This window comes from Bison bison, unplaced genomic scaffold (genome assembly GCF_000754665.1).
Source record: "Bison bison bison isolate TAMUID 2011002044 unplaced genomic scaffold, Bison_UMD1.0 scf7180017863818, whole genome shotgun sequence".
NCBI lineage: Eukaryota > Metazoa > Chordata > Mammalia > Artiodactyla > Bovidae > Bison > Bison bison.
The window spans coordinates 531,886-553,563 of record NW_011494390.1 but is presented as its reverse complement, the minus strand read 5'-3'; the positions used below and the strand labels follow the sequence as shown (position 1 = coordinate 553,563).

Genomic DNA, 21,678 nt, shown 5'->3' with positions numbered 1-21,678 from the left:
AATTCAGAAAATATTGCAAACCATTAGTCACTGTAACAAGCTCTAATATGATTGCAAAATCCATTTTGCAAGTGTTATCTATTGATTTATACTAGGAATCAGTGGTAACTATACTATCAGGAGTCACCCGGCGATTATGATACCTGCAACTCTTCAAATATGCTTTCAAACTATAAACAGGCCACAAAAAGAGCAGAATGTGGCTATCTGGGGCAGGTCCAGGCATTATTTATTTGGGTTGGCCTGCCACTATTTGTTTGGGCTGTTTCTTGAAGTTCAAATGCTGGGTTGATGTACTGAGCGTGAAAACCTAAAGTTGTGGTGTGAGAATTTGTAACATGCCTGTGATGTTGGTGCTCCGTGGATCAATAACGAAAGCATTAGATTTGGGTTACACAGTTTGAGGGGAATGCAGGCCCTCACGTAAGATGGAAAACTTCCAAGTTGATGGTATTGAAAACAGAATAGAATGATTATAATTCATCGCTTTTACAGCAACAGCTGACAGCCGTTCAATTGTCAACTTTTCTTCTGTTGATACCTTATCTATTAAAACTTTTAGAATACCTGGGAGAAAAAAAAAACACATTAAGTTTGTATAAATAATAGATCTCGACCCTGGGAGCTATATAGAATATTCATGAGCTGTGCTTATAGTCACACAACTCTAACACTTTAAATTAACATGTTGTGAATAGAAGATATAAATGTACAAATTTTTCTGCTTTATTAATCTCATGTGGGAAGCTAAAGAAAGGTAGAGCATTCTTGTTGATTTTCTTAGGAAAGGCTATTTAGTCTCATTGCTGGACAATTATTTACATGTGTGTATGTGTGTGTTAAGTTTATCCATGAATATGGACTGACCACCATCACTGTCTGCAGAGCAATTTGCTAGATGCCAGGGTTACCCTTGAAGTTCCCTTTCAGCGAGGGCTGGATTTTGTCTTTGATTGTATAACAACCAGATGAGATAGAACTTGCTTATAAATAGGTCCTTAAAGCAGAGAGAGCTTGAGATACCAGAACCAAAGGCTATATGTACTCTTTTTAAAATTTATATTTATTTCATTTTTGGCTGTGCTGAATCTTCATTGCTGTGTGGGCTTTTTTTCTAGTTGCAGTGAGTGGGGCTACTCTCTAGTTGCGGTGCTCAGGCTTCTCGTTGCAGTGGTTTCTCTTGTGGAATACAGGCTCTAGGGTGCTGAGACTTCAGTAGTGTGGCTCCCAGGCTCTAGAGCACAGGCTCAATAGCTGAGGTTCACAGGCTTAGTTGCTCTGCGTTATATGTGGTCTTCCTGGATCAGGATTGACCCTGTGTCTCCTGCACTGGCAGGCAGATCCTTTACCACTGAGCCACCTGGGAAGCCCGGCTATATATATACTCTTACCTTCAAAATGTTATGTCATATACAAATTAACTCTCCCCACTATCTTCTTTATTTACTTATCTCTTAAATACCTAAGTGTCCTTGTAGGGTAGTGTCTCCAAATGGTCAGGAAACAAAAACACACTCTGAACAAGCTTACCTTGAATTAAAAAGATTAAAGAGATAAATATTGGAGCCATTGAAACTCAGTATTGGGCAGCTGGACTCTATTATTTTGCATCAGCCTTCAAAGAGCATTTATTCATTCTAGCAGTCACTAGAAAAAATTCCTCCAGAGTAGCAATGTGTTAAGAATGCAGTTTCTAAACTGATTCACAGAAACTGTGCATCAGATCCAGAGGATTTTCAAGAGCAGTAATGAGGATATTAGCAAGCTTGGTCAGCCTGTGTAAGCAAAATAAAATTGCTCTATAAGTAACATTAATTGCTTTTAAATGAGACCCTAACAAATTAGCCTAGGCCTGGAAAAAATGATGGTTTATAATATGGTGAAAATATTAAAATTGGACTTAAAACGGTGTCTGAGCTAATGACTAGACAATAATTGCCTATATAAAATTCATTTTCATTAGGAGTTTAATTTACATCATTTTGCATTGTGAATTATTCAGACTTTAAGGGAAAGTGACAGTAGCAGTGAAAAGACGGATAAATACATGGCTGGGAGAAAAACAGTTCTCATTGACAGCATATTGGTTCATAACACTCCCAAATGTGGGGATGTGTCAGGGCAATTTGAATGGGCCGCTTTACCTCTTGCATGGTCAACCTGAAGCAGTCTTATCTCAAAGAAGTGTGTGTCCTTATTCCAGTTTAAGGAGGTTAGAGGTTAAAGGTTAAGGGGTAGCTTAAAAGCATCATCTGCCTAGCTGCTTAACTTTAACCTGATCAATTTAATGAAAATCTGTTTTACAGATGTTGTTTTAATGTATTTGGCAGGATTTAAGCAGCTTTAACATTAGACGTATGCTAGTAAAAATTATTTCTTTATTTGACCAGAACAACACCTTTCCTTTCATGTTTAAGGTAGAAGGCTTGTGGGTTATGGTATTTTGGCAAAGAACCCAGAGGCAGAATGTGTTGATGATCTTTCCATATGGGCTCCAAAAAAAAAAAAAAGGAATACCTTTATGTCTATTGCTAACGATGACTGCAAAAACAAACAAAGCTGCATTCGTTTTTTTGGCAGTATTCTTTTCCTTAGGATTTTTTTGTAAAGGAATTTTGTTATTCTGAAGACAAGCTTGCTCATTTCTTCAAGCAAACTTCTCTGAAACATTAGGCACTATTCAAATTTTGATTTTATTTTTCCTCCAAAAATTTTAATGATGAAGCAAAATTGGGCTAAGAAATTTAAACAATAAACTGAAACTGCAGATTGCACTTAATCTTCTCTTTTAATGTCTGAAAGTATATTTAAAGTGAGGCTAGTAAGTACTGAATGTATGAAGTGAAAGTGTTGGTCACTTGTTTGTGTCCGACTCTTTGTGACCCCATGGACTGTAGCCCACCAGGCTCCTCCATCCATGGGATTCTCCAGGCAAGAATACTGGAGTGGGTGGCCATTCCCTTCTCCGGAGGATCTTCCCAACCCAGGAATCAAACCCAGGTCTTCTACATTGCAGGCAGATTGTTTACCATCTGAGCCACCAGGGAAGCCCCTGTGTGTGCGTATCTATATCTATATAATGCCAAAACAGTGTTCTCAGCTAACCACTTTATTAGATTTGATTATATTTTTCTAATTTCACGCCTTTGCATCCTCTACAAATTTCTGTAAATTGATATTCACATAATGAGTCCTCAATAAATATTTGTAAGATGAATAATGGACTAATGCATAAATTGAGAAATGTATCAAAGAAACTACTTCCAATCCTCATTAAAAAATGCACTGCAATTTAGTCTACCCCTTAAGTGATCCCAATCCTTTTCTAAAGTGTCCAGTGGAAAGATGTAGCGAAAACCACTGAGCACTCCACATTCCAACTGAGAACAAACGAGACTCTGGTAATATTTCAGATTCACAGTTTACCTTATTCTTGCCTTAGAATGGCTGAAATTTTCTGGCCAGCTGATTGGTTGACTGCCATCCTGTGCTGGGTGTGCAAATATGCTTGCCACACCTGTGCTTCAGCTGCTTTTATATGTATTTTTAAATGAGGTGTTCACAGCTTCACTGGATCAAAGTTGAAAGCTTAATTATACTAGTCTTTTTTTCTTCTTCTTGCATCTGCTGGTTGTGAAGGAGAATCATCTGTCTGAATTCCGTAAGGCTGTTTTCATATTTGGATTTCAAATTGGCTGAGGGCAGTGAATGAATCTCCTGTCTCCATGATGAGCAAAGGAAGACACGTGGGATTTAGTCCTACGTAACTTTTAGCGTAACAGTCCCCCAAGGAACATTTTTGGAGTTTTCTCATTATCCATGTTATGGATGAAAGAATCCAGGTTAAGAACTAAAATCAAGGTGCGGGGGAGGGTCACAGAAGAGAGTGCAAAAAAAGAAAAAAACACGTTGGGCAATGTATATGGCAAGGAAATAAAAAATGGTATGATTAGCTTCACCTGCCTTTTTTTTTTTTAACTGGTAGGAAATATAATAATCTGATCAGTTTGGAATTAACAAAGAATCATAAGCATTTTCATTTCAATAGGCCTGAGTCCAACTTTGCAATTTAAAATCAAATATACCCGATATGTACCATTTCAATTATTGAACTGTCATTGTCCGTGTGTGATGGTAAAAGAGGTCAGGAGATTGTGTGGTGCCTATTTGCATAAAAGTCATTGTGCTAAAGGAAATTGGAATATGTGTGTGTATCTAAAAAACCAAAACAGGTTTTTCTTAATCTTATTCTAGTCATTTGTTTAGATAAAGAAAGCTGTTTTCAGAGATAAACAAAAGTTATTCTTTTCTGTTGCTAAACATTAACCTGAATATGGAAATTTTTGCACTTTTTGCATTAGTTTCCTATTTCTGTTCCTTTCAAGGTTGAATTTCAGTGTGAAATTTAATTCCAGCTGCAGGATTTATTTTTTTTAAAGTAATCACAACTCAAATTATTTTATTGTATTTTCATGTAAAAAGCAAGGCAGAGGCTGAAAAAGTTCCTGTAGTAGAACAATACATGCTGGCTTAATACTTATAACTAATAAATACACAGATCAAATAGAGATTAGCTGGTTAGCTAATAGCAACTAATAAATCACTAGTGTTTTCAGATCACAATGTAATTGGCCAGACCTACTACTTCGTCTACTTCTGTTTTTAAGCTTGACATTTACTGAAGCACACCATGTGTTAAAACATGGCTGCTGCTGCTGCTGCTAAGTTGCTTCAGTCGTGTCTGACTCTGTGCGACCCTATAGACGGCAGCCCACCAGGCTCCTCCGTCCCTGGGATTCTCCAGGCAAGAACACTGGAGTGGGATGCCATTTCCTTCTCCAGTGCATGAAAGTGAAAAGTGAAGGTGAAGTTGCTCAGTCATGTCCGACTCTGTGCGAACCCATGGATTGCAGTCCACCAGGTTCCTGTGTCCATGGGATTTTCCAGGCAAGACCCAGCACAAATACGGGCGTTCTCACTGCATTCACAAGGCAAGAAATATATATTACAGTATGAGTTGAGAACTCTCTTTGTATTCCAGTAGGGAAAAAAGGATCAAAAATATCTGTTTATCCAGATACATTATATATATATATATATATATATATATATATATTTCGGTATGTATATTTTAATATATACAGATAGATACACACACCTATAGATACATATTGATACATGCCAATCTGTAGAAGGATGACTTTAGACCAGGTATTCACAACTTATTACATCCATGTCAGGAGAGATAAAACGATATTGCATGTGTGGAACTGTTACCAAACCCGAACAAAATTTAAAGAAAGCAAAGCGTGTCACTGGAACTCCCTGATTTTATTTTTGATGTGTCTTTCCTTAACTGGTCCTGCCATATCCCCACACATCAGGCGTTCACCGTTATCCTCTTCTCTCTTTGCTGAAATCCTTACTGTTTTCTCCTACCTAGATCTTCTCTTCGTGGAAATACTCTGTGTTGAGAGTTCACCCATCTAATTCTCCAAAGAAAACGAGCATCCTTTTAATTAAGGGGGAAGGACACCTTTCTGTAAAAGCAGAGTAGTGTATTAAGAGGTGTAAATGACTCTCAGGTTTTTTCCCAGAGTACATTTGGTTTTAAATGAACCACTTAATCTGGATGAATTTCTAATGTATGAGGGGGAACCAGTTGTTATGTCAGGTATGGGGATATGGAGGGTGGTGGCCAACCCTAACAGCTTCCTTCATCTCTCTCCTTCTAAACACACACACACACACACACACACACACACATCACATATCACATATCATACCCAACCTCCACCTCAGAAAAGTAGTAAAAACTGGCACTACCCCAGGACCATGTCAACTCAGACTTTGGGATTTATGTTACAGTGTTTGTATAAGTTGTGCTCATTGTCTCATGTGAAGTGTAGAAAGAAAGTGTTAGTCACTCAGTAGTGTCTGTCTCTGCGACCCCATGGGCTGTAGCCCGCTAGCCTCCTCTGTCCATGGGATTTTCCAGGCAAGAATACTGAAGTGGGTTGCCATTTCCTTCTCCAGGGGATCTTCCTGACCCAGGGATAGAACCCATGTCTCCTGCATTTAATCCAAAGTTGTAAATCCCTATGTATCTCCCATCTTGAGATCATTTTAGGAAATGCAGACAGAGGTTTACATCTCATGATGAATGTGCTCTCCCCATTGGTTTCTTTGGCTTCCACGTAATTGTCCTTGTTAGTGGAGCTTGTTTAAAATCACCGAAATGCTTGCGTGGGTGCTGGGATGCCATGCGGTAAGGCGGCCAAAGTCATATGTTAAACAGGCCTCGCGCTGCTGAAAGGGTCTTGGCCCCGGGTGGAGCGAGGAGGAGCTGGCATGTACATAATGACCTCGATTCTGCTTCCAAAACATCTGGCCTGCTGGAGTTCTACTGGAAATGCTTTACCAAGTTTGCTTGAAGTCTGAGCCTGTGCTCAGGCTGAGTTCAATTAGACGTGGAGATTTGTTCATTATTCAGATAATTTAGGCCTTCAAAAGGCACTTCTTTCACCCCTGAATTATCAGTGTATTTCCGGAGACCTTATGGTGATATGATTTATTCAAAAGAAGAGCAACAGTTGAAGGCACAGCCCCCAAGAACCTGTTGGGAAACATCTTCATAGATTCTGTAACCAAAGAGGAACATGGTGATTGATGTTCTGTTTGCAGAATACCCAAATGACATCCCAAGTCTTTCTTCTGATAAATACAGAAACATTCATTGAGCACTTCGTTTGGACTGGGTTTTTAAATGTATCTGTTTATGGAACTAGTCCCATTAATGAGGAAGGATACAAACCATGTTCTCTAAGGTGATGCTTCCTAGCTGACTCTGTTCTTCCAATGTGGCAGGGCCTTTAATCAAATTAAGGGTTGAATCCATATACTAAATCCTAAAGAAAATAAACCCTGAATATTCATTGGAAGGACCGATTCTGAAGCTGAAGCTCCAATACTTTGGCCACCTGCTGTGAAGAGCTGGCTCATTGAAAAAGACCCTGTTGCTGGGAAAGATGGAAGGCAAAATGAGAAGGGGGCGGCAGAGATGAGATGGTTAGATAGTGTCCCTGACTCAATGGACGTGAATTTGAGCAAGCTCTGGGAGATAGTGAAGGACAGGAACACATGGCATGCTGCAGCCCATGGGCTCTCAGAGAATCGAGCAGGACTTAGCAACTAAACAACAACAACCACATACTAGCCCTCAAAAGCTTCTGTGTTTTTATTCATCAATGGTTGGTCAAAGGCTAGGTGTGATTGCTTTCTTGGGTCATCAGTAGCTGTAGAACAATATGTCTTGGCTGACTCATTGCTCTTTTGCAATGTAAGACTTTGTGGGTCAGTTTCAGACAAAGGTTATGGTGGGAATTACAGAGTGAACTAGAGCTTCTCTATTAGTTGGAAGATTTATGTTGTTCTTTAAACATGAGGATAGTGCTACATCCTTCTTTAAACATGCTGCTGCTGCTGCTAAGTTGCTTCAGTCGTGTCCGACTCTGTGCAACCCCATAGATGGCAGCCCACTATGCTCCCCGGTCCCTGGGATTCTCCAGGCAAGAACATTGGAATGGGTTGCCATTTCCTTCTCCAATGCATGAAAGTGAAAAGTGAAAGTGAAGTCGCTCAGTCGTGTCCGACTCTTAGCAACTCCATGGACTGCAGCCTTCCAGGCTCCTCCGTCCATTTTCCAGGCAAGAGTACTGGAGTGGGAAACATGAGGATGATGCAATTCCTAGAAAATGAAGAAGAAAACAATTTGCTAAAGATGCAAAATGTGTCAAATTACAACTTCAGTCAATTCTCTTTTAGAACAAAGAATGTAACTTTGAGTCTTAGAGTCTTGGAGACTGTGAGTTCTGTTTACAATGCTATTGAGGAGAATTCTACTTAAAGGTAAATTATGGTGATGACAGTTCTGTTGTCACTGATAGTAACTACTGTATGTGGTTAACATTCCATTTCCCTTAGTTTTATAATACTTTATTAATATTCTAGGTTTCTTTAAAGGAAAAGTACTTTTGCAGCTTTGACTATAATACATATATTAAATATGTATATGTAAATATAAATGTGTATTGAGATCATATTATTATTTTATGGATACATATTTTCCTAAAGACTTTGATTGGAAATATTTGGAAGCATAGAATATACTATAGGTTTCCCTGGTGGCTCAGACGGTAAAGAATCCACCTGCAATGTGGGAGACCTGGGTTCAATTCCTGAGTTGGGAAGATCTCCTGGAGAAGGGAGCAGCTACCTATTCCAATATTCTTGCCTGGAGAATTCTATGGACAGAGGAGCCCGGCAGGCTACAGTCCATATGGTCACAAAGAGTTAGACATGACTGAGCGACTTTCACTTCACTTCATCTGTCATTGGGCTTCTCTTGCGGCTCAAACAGTAAAGAATTTGCCTGCAATGCCAGAGACTTGGGTTCAGTCCCTGGGTTGGAAAGATCCCCTGGAGAAGAGCATGACAACCCACTCCAGTATTCCTGGAGAATCCCATGGACTGAGGAGCCTGGTGGGCTACAGTCCATGGGGTCACAAAGAGTTGGACATGACTGAGCGACTAACACTTTCAGATTGAATCTTCCATTCTATTGGGCTTCCCTCCTAGCTCCTTCCGTAGAGAATCTGTCTGCAATGCAGGAGACCCAGGTTCTATTCCTGAGTCAGAAAGATCCCCTGGTGAAAGGAATGGCTACCCACTCCAGTATTCTTGCCTGGAGAATTCCATGGACAGAAGAACTGGTGGGCTGCAGTCCATGGAGTCACACAGAGTCGGACAGCACTGACTGACTTTAAAAAACAAAATTCATTTGGGAGTCCACTTTTATCCCTTCAAGTGACAGATTATTTTTAAGATCCTGCAATTGTGATGTAACAGAAGAGCTCAGTAGTAGGATTTACACCCACAAAAGCAGTCAACTAACATGATGAACTTACAGCTTTTGGGAGCATCTCCGAACTGGAAGGAGACACAGCTGTTTAAAATTGTTACCTGTCTACTGTCACAACAGAATTCTTTCTCTTTAAAGAAACTTCCTTTTCCTGACATTTTGGGGGTGCTTGGTATATTAAATAGAAAGGACTCATAGAATATTTATCACTTCGAGTGCCTGAGCTCTCAGTACTTGCAAGTTAAGCACCTTCGGAAGCTGCCTTAATTCATTCAGGTCACCAGGGTACTCCAGCAGTAATGTACTAAATGGTACCCCGCTGACCTGAAAGAGGGAATGTGCCTCCCTAAGCATTTAACTTCCTCCACAGCAACAAGTAAAAGCACAGTCTAGTCTCTACCCAGGACCCCAGTCTTCTCTTCCCTTTTCCCAACATCCTAATAACTACTGGAGGAAGTCCTCTTCATTTGCTATGTACCTAGCATTTTAAAAGATAATTTTGAATTTTTGTTTTAAACTTGTATCTTCTGCTTCTTACTTTGATCCCTTTCATTCCAAGTTTCCAGGAATTTTCTTTCCACCATAGGTTTCTTTCTTTCTTTTTAAAATCTCTTTATCCTTTATTTTTATTTATTTATTTTGGCTGCACTGGGTCATCATTGCTGCTCTTGGGCTTTGCTAGTTGCAGCGAGTGGAGGCTACTTTCTAGCAGTGGGGCACAGGCTTCTCATTTCGGTGGCCTCTCTTGTTGTAAAGCACAGGCTCTGGGTGCACGGACTTCAGTAGTTGCAGCATGCAGGCTCAATAGCTGTGGCTCCCAGGCTGAGTTGCTCTGTAACATGTGGGATCTTCCTGGACCAGGGATCAAACCTGTCTTCTGCATTGGCAGGTGGATCCTTAATCACTAGAACACCAGGGGAGTCCACCACTGTGGTTTCTAATGCACTCCCCCCTTCCTCTTTTTCCTCCTTGAGAATTTGCTAATGATTCCAGAGAACTGGTCCACATCTTTTTAGAATTATTGACATGAACTTAGAGATGCTTGAGGTAATCTTTGCCTTTCTGAATCTGGCTTCCAATCCTGCAAAAAAAATTCTCAGTCATTGACACCACTGTAGTTGAGTATATTCAGTGATGAATAATCTTTTAATGAAAAGTAAGAATAGTTTCAGTTGTTGAAGTGACAGAACTATTGGTAGGAGAGACTCCCAATTTCGGTAGCCAGTGCGTGTAAAGGATATAAGGACATTCTGATAATTATGGTGGGCAGTATCTTTCAAAGACTTCCAATATTTCTCACTATTGCTTTGGCAGGCCTGCAAAGAACACTAGCATGTGTCCTCAGGGCCTGAAGTCATTCACTGTTCAGTTGTGGGGAATCTGATAACAAGTCTAAGTGCCATCACTTCTAGAAGAGTGTTGGTTTACAAAGTATCTCCTTTAAAGTGAAAGTGTTCCTCAATCAATTGTGTCAACTCTTGCAACCCCATGGACTGTAGTCCGCCAGGCTGCTCTGTCCATGGAATTCTCCAGCCAAGAATACTGGAGTGGGGTGCCATTCCCTTCTTCAGGGCATCTCCTGACCCAGGGGCCGAACCCATGTTTTCTGCATTGTCAGGCAGATTCTTTACCATATGAGCCACCTTAAACTCAACATATCATACCTTACACTCAGCACTTACCACCGAGTAACAGAGTGAGGGACACCAGACACAATGGAAGGGGAGAATGATTCCCCAATTTACACCAAATAAATACTGTTGTTTTCTATTTTTATTTAAATTTTTTTTTTATTGGAGTATAGTTGCTTTACAATGGTGTATTAGTTTCTACTATACAACAAAGTGAATCAGCTATATGTATACATACACACCTTCCTTTTTGGATTTCCTTTGCATTTAGGGTCAACACAGAGCATTGAGTAGAGTTTCCTGAGCTATGTATAGCAGGTTCTCATTAGTTATGTACTTTACACATAGTATCAATAGTGTTTATATGTCAGTCTGAATCTCCCAATTCATCCCACTCTTGCTTTCCCTCTTTATGTCCGTAAGTTTGTTTTCTGTCTTTTAAAAAAATAAAATTAATATGCTAAAATGGGAAATACATAAACAGTGGAATATACCTTTCAGAATTGATTTCATTTGGTGAATTGGTACTATACAAACTTTGGAAGAGAGAAAACGCTCTCCTCCTTAGTATAACATGCTATCACTACTATGTAAACAGAGGTCCCTCAATGTCCTTTGAGAAAGAATTTGGATAAAAGCAAGTTCTGGTTTAATTTATTTGTTTTTGGTTTATTGTAATTTTTATTAGCAAATTAAGTAATTAAAAAAATACATTTGGATGAAACAATTGTACCAAGTTTTTCCATGATGAATATTTCCTGAGAAGATACTCCCCAGGCTTATAACCAAATTCCTTAAAAATAAATCCAAAGAGAATTTATAAATAACTTTTTTTCCCAGAAAAATAGAGACTTTGACTCTGTTAATTCCTTAAATATTAGAAAAACTAAGATGAGTTTTATGAAGCACTTTTTAGTTTTTGCAGTATTCATTCTTAACGTGGCAATAGAATCACCATCTTTAAAGTCATAAATGCAAAAATCTCTTCCTATTGCTTAATTGTGTCAATATTTACTTAGATGTATATTTCAAAAGGGCTTCCCAGGTGGTGGTAGTAAAGAACTTGCCTGCCAATGCAGGAGAGATAAGAGATGCAGGTTTGATGCCTGGGTCGGGAAGATCCCCTGGAGGAGGGCATGGTAACCCACTCTAGTATTCTTGCCTAGAGAATGCCATGGACTAGGAGTCTGGCGGCTGCAGTCCAGAGGGTAACAATGAGTTGGACACAACGAAGTGACTTAGCATGCATGCACACATGTTTCAAAATAGACTCTCAGGTATAATATTTACTTTCAAGTTCCTGTAGCAAGTACTAGGTCATTCTATTTCTTCTAGTAGAACCATGGCTACCCCTTTAAATGTAATGGCTTTGTAACTTATTGTAAAAGCATTGATACAGAAGTACATTGAAATTGATTTTTTTTCAAGTCTAAAAAGTGAACCATTTAATTCTTTAGCAGTGAGTATAGAAGAATGTGGATATATTTCAGTTCTCATGTGTTTGGTCATTAAAAAGGCAAAATGCCAGTATTCCAATGATGTTTTCAGTATGTATCCAAGGAGACCTATTTATGCCTATTTTGCTCAAACCCTGGAACAAATTGCATGCACACGTGTGTGTGTGTGGGGGGTGGGGTGGAGTGGAGAGACAGAGAGATAGGAGTCAGAATACAGTATCCTAAGACTTATTTTAAAAATTGATGGAGATTTTGAGTTAATCATTAATGCCCACTTATTTTGTTTTAAAGTAGATCACAGAAATCTCTTCCTGCCCATTGTAAGTGTTCTCAGTCCCTAGAGATAATAAACCTTTGATGATGTTGTGCAAGATTCGTCAGCAAGCCCTGAAATCAGTCTTGTATGTACACATGACTAATCAAAGTTTCAAAGAACAGGATGCATGCATGTTCAGTCACTTCATTCGTCCATGGGATTCTCCAAGCAAGAGTACTGGAGTGGGTTGCCATGCCCTCCTCCAGGGAATCTTCCTGACTCAGGGTCTGAACCCACATCTCCTACATTGCAGGCAGATTGTTTTACCCACTGAGCCACCTAGGAAGCCCCAGGGAACAAGATGTGAATTGGTAAAAGTGATAGGCGATAGATGCTCCAGAAAGTCAATGGCCTCACCAGGTGTGGGAGCACATTCAGAAGACCTTACAGAAGGGAGGTCCTGGTTCCACTATTAGAGCAGGTATCTTTTTACAAAGGCTTGAGCACTAAGTCTTGTGAAAAATCATCTTTAATGCAAAGAGTTTCTTAAAGTAATCTCTATCTAATTAGTACTCTGTTCTTTTCTTTGCCTTCAAGTCACAACAGATACAGCAAGACACTTAGACTCAAAAGGATCCTTGAAGTTCTGGGAATTAGGTAATCAGAACAAATACCTTCTCAAATTGATGAACTCTGAGATGTCCATAGGGGAACATGATAGGATAAGACAGCAATCTCAATAATTAAGCTTGAAATTATTCAGCAAAATGTGAGTAAAAGTCTCCAGAAATCAGTTCTAAAACAGAGAAGGAAGGAACTAATGGAAAAGAAAGAAGAAAGTGAAGTCGCTCAGTCATGTCTGACTCTTTGCAACCCCATGGACTGTAGCGTACCAGGCTTCTCCATCCATGGGATTTTCCAGGCAAGGGTACTGGAATGGGTTGCCATTTCTTTCTGCAGGGGATTTTCCTGATCCAGGAATAGGCTTCTCCATCCATGGGATTTTCCAGGCAAGGGTACTGGAATGGGTTGCCATTTCTTTCTGCAGGGGATTTTCCTGATCCAGGAATAGGCTTCTCCATCCATGGGATTTTCCAGGCAAGGGTACTGGAATGGGTTGCCATTTCTTTCTGCAGGGGATTTTCCTGATCCAGGAATAGGCTTCTCCATCCATGGGATTTTCCAGGCAAGGGTACTGGAATGGGTTGCCATTTCTTTCTGCAGGGGATTTTCCTGATCCAGGAATAGGCTTCTCCATCCATGGGATTTTCCAGGCAAGGGTACTGGAATGGGTTGCCATTTCTTTCTGCAGGGGATTTTCCTGATCCAGGAATCGAACCTGGGTCTTTCACACTGCAGGCAGGTGCTTTACCCTCTGAGCCACCAGGGAAGCCCAACCTACCACATGGACAGGGCAGTGAATGTTGAGGCCATTGTGATCTGCTTGGCTGCTGGGATGTTTTATTTTCAGCAGCTTTACTGAGATATACTTCATGTACCACAAAATTCACCCATTTAAAGCATCCAATTAATTGTTTTTTAGAATAGTCACAGAATTATGCAACCATCGCCACAATTGATTTTTGAGCATTTTCAATACTCCAAAAGCAATCCTATGCTATTTACCTCTACCCCTGCCCACCGCCTGATAATCCCAACCTCCCCAGCCCTGGCCCTTGGCAACCACGAATTACACTCTTGTCTATATAGTCTAGAATCATACTATATATTGTTCTTTGCGATGGGCTTCTTTCACTCAGTGTTTTCAAGACTCATCTATATTGTGGTGTGAGTCAGTATTTCATACCTTTTTATTATGGAATTCCCATTGTATGGGTAGACTACATTATATTTACCCTCTTATCAGTTTATGGGCATCTGAGTTGTTTCAGCTTTTTGGCTATTATGAATAATGAAACTGTGAGCATTTGTGTATAGGTTTTTGTATGGATATTGTGGATATGTGTTTTCCTTTTTCTTGGGTTTATACCTACAAGTGGAAACAACAGTCACTGGTATTAACTGGACTCAGTACTGCTGGTCACTTCTTACTTGTATCTGATCAGCTCCTTTTCCCTTTTCTTTAAAGAATAGTACAAATGTTTATCGCTTGAGAGTGATAAACTTTTCTTTATTCATCTTCTCCTCCATGGCCAATGAAAGTCCAGTGAGAAAATTAATTTGAACATCTACTGAGTACTTACTAGGTGGCAGATAATCTAAGTTCTTTAAATATATTAACTCTTTTCATTCTAACAGCAAACCTGTATAATTATGCCCATTTTAAAGATGAGGAAACTGAGGCAATGAACACTTAATTAATTGATCCAAGGTTACATAGCTGGTAACAGTGCCAGCTGGGTCAGGATTTATACTCAGATCACTGACTCCAGCACCCACAGTTACTTTGTTACAGTGAAGATACTTTGAGAAGAAGGCCTGGATAAGAAGGCCTTGTTTGTGGCAGAAGGGCATGGATATAAGAGTGACTATAACAGTTGATCTTTGGGAAGGACAGCCTTTGAGAGGAGAAGAAGTAATGATGAGATCAATAGAGATTTAGAGATTTGGGGAGGAGACAGCGAGAGATGGCAAATTAGAAAAATCACTGATAGCCGTATGTAGGGTTTTTTTCTGTCAGAATATAAACCTTTATCTGGTTGATACAGTGTTCTTTGGTGGTGAATTCTCCATACTGCGTGAAAACTGGTGTATTTTGTGATAATTACTGAAACACATTTTGTTAGATTGATGTTCTGTGTCGGTGTTGTTCAGCCGCTCAGTCATGTCTGACTCTTTGTGACCCCATGGACTGCAGCATGCCAGGCTTCTCTGTCCATGGGCTTTTCCAAACAAGAATGCTGGAACGGGTTGCCATTCCCTCCTTCAGGGGATCTCCCAGTCATTGAACCCAGGTCTCAGGCAGATTCTTGACCATCAGTGCCACTAGGGAAGTAGGACCAGACTGAAGTTCTAGTGATCCACAAAAGCTTGCTTGTCCTCATTGCACTGTGGTGATGACCAAAACAGACACAGAGGCCATATGAAGCTGGTCCTGTCTTCAAGAAGCTGTCCAGGTTTTTTAGAAGAAAATACACAATCCTTTTTATCTGTGCTTTATTTTCCCTTGTGAATTGTCTCTGTTAACAGCTTGTCTGAATTCCAGAAGTTTGTAGGGACATTTTTAGTCCTCTGTATAACACATTTTAGCAATGTTTACTCCTTTGTGTCATTCAGAAAGTTAATATTTAGATTTCCTGTGGTATTTAGGGAAGAAATTAGATTCCTGCCTTGCAGAACTGTGATAAAGTGGCTATTTGTTTCTTCTCAAGTAAAAGATGTCCCATTGTTGAAAAATAATGCACAATAGCAGTATAATTTAAATTTTCTCTCCCTCTTGCCTCCCTTTCCCCACTTATATGATGTTTTGTGAGCATGAATTTTACATTTTCAGAGTGGTAAACATATGGACAAAGGGAAATATTACTTTTTTTTTTTTAAGCTAACTAGAAGGTTTTTTTTCTCTTTCTAGATGTAAAAGCATAAATATACTTGTCTCTAATAGCTAATCTAATTAATCAGTGGAAATGGTTGGTATTTTATCTGTAGCTATTTCAAGCATCACCCTATTTTATTTAAACATTTGAAATTGACCTTGGCGTTTTCAATTTCCTGAGACCTTCTGCTTTTCATAAAGCCTATTGACATGGGTAGGGTGAGGTCAGGGCTTGAGCTGCCAGTGTTCCTACCGTTAGAACATAACATTGCATAATTTCTTCTTTCTGTTTTACTCTGACCAAAAAAAAAAAAAAAGTCTTTAAAGAAAAACGAAGCAAGAAAGCATGATAAGCTCCCATGTTATCTCAGGCTTAAAGATTCCCTGGAGCTACTTTCTTGAGTCTAAAACACAGTGAGACTAGAAAGACTGGATGACTGTTTTGGCATTTATGTCTAGGAACACTGATGAGCTTAATAAGCCTTGACAAGGTGGGTATCACTTATGATGCCTTCCTACTATTAGTATATTGGGAATGGAGTGTGGTGGGAGGTGTGGAGTGATGTTTCAGAGAAAGGCGGTGGAAGATACGCCCATCTATCTCCCTGTGCATAAGTGCATGTCCAGCTCTTCTGTGACCCTATAGATTGTAGCCCCACCAGGCTTCCCAGTGCATTGGATTCTCCAAGCAAGAATACTGGAGTGGGTTGCCGTGCTCTCCTCCAGGGGATCTTCCAGACCCAAGGATCGAACCCCTGTCTCTTGCGTCTTCTGCTATCTCCCGGTCTTGTATAACTCAAGAAAAGTTTAAAAGAGTTACGCATTTTCTGTCTTCCAGTGTCCAGCTGACTTTCTTGCTCTTTATGTGGTTTTTGGCAAGTATTTTGGTGCCTTAGTTAATATATTAGTAAATGGAGGAAAAAAACACTCCAGTGAGTTCTGGAGATCTTAATTAAGGTACAAAAATAGCTTTGAAAACGCATTCTGAGATGAAAGCTTTTCTTATATGTGGAAAATATTACTCATGTCTTGTCAGCACATCTACTCCATTGGCATTGCTTTTTGTACTTGGAGATAACTTCTGCTTTTCTTATTATTGGTAAGATACTTTCCTTTTTAATTTCTGTGAGTGCACTCAGTTACACTGTTATATCCAGGACTTGTAATTCCTGAAAAGCCGTTCTTAACTTTTCTCTCTCCAGTTGGCGTTCAATTGAAATTTGTTTGAAGAAGAATGTAGCTATACTCATCCACTTGAAAATGGGTAAATATAGCTCCGAGAAAATAACTATTTGTGTATCCTTTTATGTGCTTTAAATTCAATACCCATTCTTTCTTAGAAGTTTGCCCACAGAAAAGGAACTGTGTATGACACTTTTAAATACCACTTTTCAAATCTGGCAAGTGTGAATTTGTAAATGAGTAGTAGTAAGTGGAGCTCACACAGCTGAAAACTAAATGCTTAAAGCTTCTGTGTCTGGTGTTAATTTTGCTTCTGTCTTTTGGCTGCTACCACAATTTTTTCATCTATAAAATGGGCTCTGAGTTACCATGATTATTGGAAAGTAGGCATTAACAAATCACTGAGATCTGATTTACAGGTAATCATGTCTGTGGTTATCAGAGCTGAATTTTTCTGAGCTTTAATAAGTATTTCATCTTAAATTGCAGAGATAGTTACACATATTTATCTGGTTTCAGATTTTCCATGGTTTTGGTTAATTGGCAGGTATATATTTACAAATTTTTCTTGTAAACAGGAAGTAGTGTAGTAATCGTATGCATGCATGCCTGTTAAGTTGTTTCAGTCGTGCAACCTGTGGACTGTAGCCCGCCAGGCTCCTCTGTCCGTGGGATTCTCCAGGCAAGAACACTGGAGTGGGTTGCCATGCCCTCCTCCAAGGGATCTTCCTGACCCAGGGATCAAACTGGTGCCTCTTACGTCTCCTGCATTGGCAGGCGGGTTCTTTATCACTAGCACCATCTGGGAAACCTAGTAACTGTTCTATTGTTGTTGTTCAGTCGCTCAGTCGTGTCTGACTCTTTGTGACCTTATGGACTGCAGCACACCAGGGTTCCCTGTCCTTCAGTATCTCCTGGAATTTGCTTAAACTCATGACCATTGAGTCAGTGATGCCATCCAACCATCTCATCTTCTGTCACCACCTTCTCCTCCTGCCCTCAATCTTTCCCAGCATCAAGGTCTTTTCTAATGAGTCAGCTCTTGGCATCAAGTGGCCAAAGTATTGGTGCTTCAACTTCAGCATCAGTCCTTTCAATGAATATTCAGGGTTGATTTCCTTTAGGATTGACTGGTTTGGTCTCCTTGGTATCCAAGGGAATCTCAAGAGTCTTAAGACCATTAAGTTCAAAAGCATCAATTCTTAGGCTATCAGGCTTCTTTATGGTCCAACTCTCACATCTATACATGACTACTGGAAAAACCATAGCTTTGACTATACAGGCTTTTGTTGGCAAAGTGATGTCTCTGCTTTTTAATACACTGTCTAGGTTTATCATAGCTTTTCTTCTAAGGAACAAGCCTTTTTTTAAATTTAATAACTGCAGTCACCATCTGCAGTAATTTTGGAGCCCAAGAAAATAAAATCTGTCAGTGTTTCCATTTTTTCTCCATCTATTTGCCATGAAGTGATGGGACTAGATGCCATGATCTTCTTTTGTTTTTTGAATATTGAGTTTTAAGCCAGCTTTTTCACTCTCCTCTTTCACTTTCATCAAGTTCCTCTTCACTTTCTGTCATTAGAGTGGTGTCATCTGCATATCTGAGGTTGTTGATATTTCTTAGTAATTGTATATAGAGAAATAGCTGAATCACATCTCTGAACGCCCTGTGGTTTATTTATTTATTTGACTAATCATGTCTCTTACTCATTTGAGAGACCACTCTGTCGGGCCCTTTGCTGGAAAGTAAGGATATTGTGTCAAACAAGACAGACAGAGGCCTTGCTTGGTGGAACTTACAGTTTAGAGTAGTACACAAACATTAAACACAGATTCACATGTGATGTAAAGAAATAGTTATTTACCATTGTAAACAAATAAGTAGTTGTTTTTGATCTGGAACATGCATTTGTGTCATTAGTACATAAGTATTTGTGTAAATCAAGCTCTTCCTCTAATCTTGGATGAAAGTGAAGAATTTGAATGAGAGCCTGTACTGAGGCAGTTAGGAAAGTAGCCGGGGCTGAACTGAATTACTTGCATGCTAAGTTGCTTCTGTCATGTCCGATTCTTTGCAACCCTATGGGCTTGTACCCCACCAGGCTCCTCTGTCCATGGGATTTTCCAGGCAAGAATACTGTAGTGGCTTGCCATTTCCTTCTCCAGGGGATCTTCCCGACCCAGGGATTGAACCCACATCTCTTATGTCTCCTGCATTGACAGGCAAGTTCTTTACCACTAGCACCACCTGGGAAGTCCTTGAACTGAATTGACTTCACTGGATATTGACTGTCCTGTAGAAAAAGTCATTTATTTACCAGTGAGATTTGATCAGAGTGCAAGCGCTTTCAAACTTTGGGGCTCACAAAACGTTTTTGTGAAAAGACAGTCTAGAAACAGCTGCACATCCAGTTGGCTGATTTGTGCAGAATGTCTGTACAAGTTGAATCGACTAAAGTTGAATGTGAGATTCCCTGTTACCACTTTGAAAACGTAGTGGTGCCAACGCCCGCCGCCTCTGGGGTGCAGCCGGAAATCTCTTCATTTGAATGGATGATGCTGATTGTCAGGCACATTTGAGGATCACTGAACTAGTATACTTTGAAGGTCACTGGGGATCTGAAGACTCCTGAGACAGCAGTGACTGTGGCGGTTGTACCCGCCGCAGCTCTGTTAGCATCTGTCCCTCCATGTTCAGAAGAGGAAGCAGTCCTGTGTAGTCACCGGTGTTCTCTCCATTCCCACACTGAGACTTTGCTAGAGTCTGTTAATCCTGTATGCTCTGTCTGAGCAAGTCATGGAAGGCATTGCCCTCTGTCCTCCTCCTGGTTTTGCTTCTAAGGACAGGAATCTGACCTGTTGTGATATTAAAAAAAAAAAAAAATTCCATTTCAGTAGGAAAAATGGCAAACCTTTATAAAGAAAACCTTTCTTCACAAAACAGCTGTTCTTTTGTTGAAAGTCTGGCACTTTTGTGAACTGTCGGGCCAAGAAACCACTCTCCAGATGTCAGTTAAAAAAAAAAAAAAGTCTAAGGCCCCTTGATTGAATTTGGTAGGAATATCTTTGCTGGTAAAGTTTTGGAATCATACTTTGCCTCATCACAGTTGCAGAAATCCACTCTCCTTGTACACAAAGATATCCTCAGGCAGCAGATATATAGTCTATTTTCTGAACAGGAATCTTATAGGTCTCTCGAGGGCTGGCTTCCACAGGCCTGCTGGGTTGTACGTTCATTTGTAGCTCACTGTAATGATTCTGCAATTTCTCATTTTCTTGCTATTCTAGGAAGGCAGATTCTGAGGTTTGTTTTTACAGTTTTGCTTCATACCAGCAAATTCCCTCTCTTTTTCTCTCCATAGATGTGGATATAAATAAATGTGTGCATGGTATGTGTGAAGGATGTGTGTATGTGCAGGTATAGATGTGTGTAGGTATGTATGTGCGTGCATGCTAAGTCCCTTCAGTTGTGTCCAACTTTGTGTGACCCTATGGACACGTGTGTGCATGCTAAGTCACTTCAGTCGTATCCGACTCCTTCTGACCCTATGAACCATAGCCTACCAGGCTCCTCTGTCTGGGATTCTCCAGGCAAGAATACTGAAGTGGGTTGCCATGCCCTCCTCCAAGGAACTTCCCAACTGAGGGATGGAACCCATTTCTCTTACATCTCCTGCACTGGCAGGCGGGTTCTTTACCCCTGGTGCCACCATGTAGGTACATATCACTTTGTTTTGTTTATGAGAGAGACCATATTTTGTATGGTCTATAATTTGACAATTTTTTTTTTAATATCTGTACTTTTCTTTTCTCCCCCATATAGCATCTAATACAGATGCACTGGCAGCTACAATGATAACCATTGCTCAAAAGAAGGAAATAAATACCGTGCCCAATTTCATAAGCAAGAGAATCTACATTGTCAAAACACGTAACTCTGGAAATGTTACTGTATTAACTGAAGTAAACCAGTGAAAGTAACTGGAAAAGTTACTTCACTTACACGTTGAAGACTAGGTCTTTGCCTATTTCATAAAGAAGTTCCTTTTTTTGTAGATCAATGGGAAATACTCAAGTCTGTGCTGACCCCTGATCTACTGTAAAATGCCAATGCCAAATTGCATCTGAGTTCCACTGGCCATGTAGCCTGTGTCCCTCAAAAGATCAAAAAAAAAATCCCCTTCTCATAAATTGGCAGAGCAGGCTAATAAAATAACTTGAATTATTCCCTTAAAAAAATCAAGCTGATTATTTCAAGATCTTGCTAATAACTTGATTAGCTTGATCAGTCACTTGGTCCAGCTGACGCATGTAGATCAATGCAGAATAGAAATTTCCTGCCCTGCCTGGACCGAGTCCTGGGCACTTGGTTATCTAAGTAAGTTCTGCGAGCACACATAAGTGTGCTGTAAACCTTTGGAGGTTTGTGCTCAAGTGAAAAATGTAGGACAGCATTATATGTCTGTGTGACCTAGAGCATTTTGCTTTATGATGACAGACATATTATCTGTCTATGCCAGTTTGAATGCAAAGGCATTCCATAGTCATAATCTGTTAATACCAGTTAGCAGTGTCACAAATTAAAGCATTAGTGGATTTGTGTTGCTTGAGGAAGCAACTGATATAAAATACCAGGAGACTGAAGGAGTCGGGTTGTTGATTGTAACATAATTCTCCATACCATGGAGTCTCCATGCCGGTGGGTGGCATGACGCCTCTGAACATACCTTCACAGG

The 21,678-nt window shown here is 39.9% G+C and overlaps 1 protein-coding gene across 1 annotated transcript in view; it reads left to right on the top strand.

The window, feature by feature from the left end:
* ZFHX4 (zinc finger homeobox 4) overlaps window positions 1-21,678 on the top strand; it is a 202,587-nt gene that overhangs the window by 27,677 nt on the left and 153,232 nt on the right.